This window comes from Salvelinus namaycush, unplaced genomic scaffold (genome assembly GCF_016432855.1).
Source record: "Salvelinus namaycush isolate Seneca unplaced genomic scaffold, SaNama_1.0 Scaffold2387, whole genome shotgun sequence".
Lineage (NCBI taxonomy): Eukaryota > Metazoa > Chordata > Actinopteri > Salmoniformes > Salmonidae > Salvelinus > Salvelinus namaycush.
The window spans coordinates 24429-27586 of record NW_024059216.1 but is presented as its reverse complement, the minus strand read 5'-3'; the positions used below and the strand labels follow the sequence as shown (position 1 = coordinate 27586).

Genomic DNA, 3158 nt, shown 5'->3' with positions numbered 1-3158 from the left:
TAATCTTCAGCAAGGGTGTCAATAATTTGACCCCTCTGTATATAATCAAGGTGAATACTAAAAAAGTAGAGCAAAAATTAACACTTAAAGTCAAATAAAAAACTGGCACATTGACATGAAGCTAAAATATAAACATTTCAATACATGGTTTAATCAGTCTTGTTCACAGAAGCTGACAGGTTGAAGCTACAACATAAACATTTCACTCAGTCTTGTTCACAGGAAACTGAGGGGAGGAGCCTCACAATAATGGCTGGAACAGAGCCAATGGAATGGCATCAAACATGGAAGCCATGGAAACCGTGTGTTTGATGTATTTGATACCAGTCCACTGATTCCTCTTCAGCCAATACCACGAGCCCGTCCTCCCTAATTAAGGTGCCACCAACCTCCTGTGGTCTGGTTGATATACCTGATTATCAGGTACTGGACATAAGAGGGTCTGTAACAGATTCTAACAGGAGACATTAGTCCTGTGGTCTTGTTGATATACCTGATTATCAGGTACTGGACATAAGAGAGTCTGTAACAGATTCTAACAGGAGACCTTAGTCCTGTGGTCTTGTTGATATACCTGATTATCAGGTACTGGACATAAGAGAGTCTGTAACAGATTCTAACAGGAGACCTTAGTCCTGTGGTCTTGTTGATATACCTGTGATTATCAGGTACTGGACATAAGAGAGTCTGTAACAGATTCTAACAGGAGACATTAGTCCTGTGGTCTTGTTGATATACCTGATTATCAGGTACTGGACATAAGAGAGTCTGTAACAGATTCTAACAGGAGACATTAGTCCTGTGGTCTTGTTGATATACCTGTGATTATCAGGTACTGGACATAAGAGAGTCTGTAACAGATTCTAACAGGAGACCTTAGTCCTGTGGTCTTGTTGATATACCTGTGATTATCAGGTACTGGACATAAGAGGGTCTGTAACAGATTCTAACAGGAGACCTTAGTCCTGTGGTCTGGTTGATATACCTGTGATTATCAGGTACTGGACATAAGAGCTCTGTAACAGATTCTAACAGGAGACATTAGTCCTGTGGTCTGGTTGATATACCTGTGATTATCAGGTACTGGACATAAGAGCTCTGTAACAGATTCTAACAGGAGACCTTAGTCCTGTGGTCTTGTTGATATACCTGTGATTATCAGGTACTGGACATAAGAGGGTCTGTAACAGATTCTAACAGGAGACATTAGTCCTGTGGTCTGGTTGATATACCTGATTATCAGGTACTGGACATAAGAGAGTCTGTAACAGATTCTAACAGGAGACATTAGTCCTGTGGTCTTGTTGATATACCTGATTATCAGGTACTGGACATAAGAGAGTCTGTAACAGATTCTAACAGGAGACATTAGTCCTGTGGTCTTGTTGATATACCTGATTATCAGGTACTGGACATAAGAGAGTCTGTAACAGATTCTAACAGGAGACCTTAGTCCTGTGGTCTGGTTGATATACCTGATTATCAGGTACTGGACATAAGAGAGTCTGTAACAGATTCTAACAGGAGACCTTAGTCCTGTGGTCTTGTTGATATACCTGTGATTATCAGGTACTGGACATAAGAGAGTCTGTAACAGATTCTAACAGGAGACCTTAGTCCTGTGGTCTTGTTGATATACCTGATTATCAGGTACTGGACATAAGAGAGTCTGTAACAGATTCTAACAGGAGACCTTAGTCCTGTGGTCTGGTTGATATACCTGATTATCAGGTACTGGACATAAGAGAGTCTGTAACAGATTCTAACAGGAGACCTTAGTCCTGTGGTCTGGTTGATATACCTGATTATCAGGTACTGGACATAAGAGAGTCTGTAACAGATTCTAACAGGAGACCTTAGTCCTGTGGTCTGGTTGATATACCTGATTATCAGGTACTGGACATAAGAGGGTCTGAAACAGATTCTAACAGGAGACATTAGTCCTGTGGTCTGGTTGATACACCTGATTATCAGGTACTGGACATAAGAGAGTCTGTAACAGATTCTAACAGGAGACATTAGTCCTGTGGTCTGGTTGATATACCTGATTATCAGGTACTGGACATAAGAGAGTCTGTAACAGATTCTAACAGGAGACATTAGTCCTGTGGTCTGGTTGATATACCTGATTATCAGGTACTGGACATAAGATAGTCTGTAACAGATTCTAACAGGAGACCTTAGTCCTGTGGTCTGGTTGATATACCTGATTATCAGGTACTGGACATAAGAGGGTCTGTAACAGATTCTAACAGGAGACATTAGTCCATCATTCCATTTAACTCTATCAATTCCTGAGGGGGATTAGAAAGACATTGTTTATGGGGAAAACATATATAGAATAATCAGGAAATGGATATAAACCCATAATACAAACATGGGTAATAAAACTTCAAAAAGTAAAGAACTAACTACTGAAAGTGGATTATAGAGTAATGACTAACACGTTTATCAAATGACTTTGTCTTACCAAGATTCATATCACATATCAAGTTATATACTCAGAAACTCAGCTATATAGTTTCCATAGTAACTCTTCCTCCCCTCTCCAGCTCCTCCCCTCTCCAGCTCAGACATCTTCAGCTCCTCCCCTCTCCAGTTCCCCCCACGTCCGACACTCAACTTCAGAGATAGTAACGCTCCTGATAATCCTTGACTCTATTAAAGACAGAAAGGTAATTTAGAATGAAGACATTCAGAATAATTGACCAGACAGAGAGAGAGAGAGACAGAGGCAGACAGAGAGACACAGAGAGAGACAGAGGCAGACAGAGGCAGAGAGAGAGAGAAGAAGCCCAGCAGCTCAGCAGCCCTCACCCCCTCTGAGCACCCCCCCTGTCAGCCACCCTGATAGCCCTCCTGACAACCCCCCCACACCCACTAGAGGACAAACACAAGACACAGATTGTTCTCCTTATGGACTCAAATGGGAAATATATAGAAGAAAAAAACCTTTTTCCCAAACACAGTGTGTCTAAACTCTGGTGTCCAAACACCCAGCGCGCCCTAGATCTTCTGTCTGAGGACAAACTAGGCTCACCTAGCCACATAATAATACACACAGGCACAAACGACCTGAGAGCACAGCAGGAAAGGGTGGCCACAGCACTGAAGGGAGTGATTGGAAAAGCTTCTTCTACTTTCCCCAACGCACAAGT

General features: G+C 41.9%; 1 long non-coding RNA gene across 2 annotated transcripts; it reads right to left on the bottom strand.

Annotated features, from left to right (window-relative positions):
* Nucleotides 1–280: 280 nt before the first annotated feature.
* Nucleotides 281–2516, bottom strand: LOC120038774. 2 transcript variants are annotated; one of them, XR_005475181.1, is made up of 3 exons: nucleotides 1206–2516; nucleotides 494–958; nucleotides 281–412 (listed from the first exon to the last, which is right to left on the bottom strand). It is a non-coding gene; the product is annotated as an uncharacterized LOC120038774 (long non-coding RNA). The 2 variants fall into 2 exon arrangements; XR_005475182.1 differs by having other exon boundaries at nucleotides 575–958.
* Nucleotides 2517–3158: the final 642 nt, after the last annotated feature.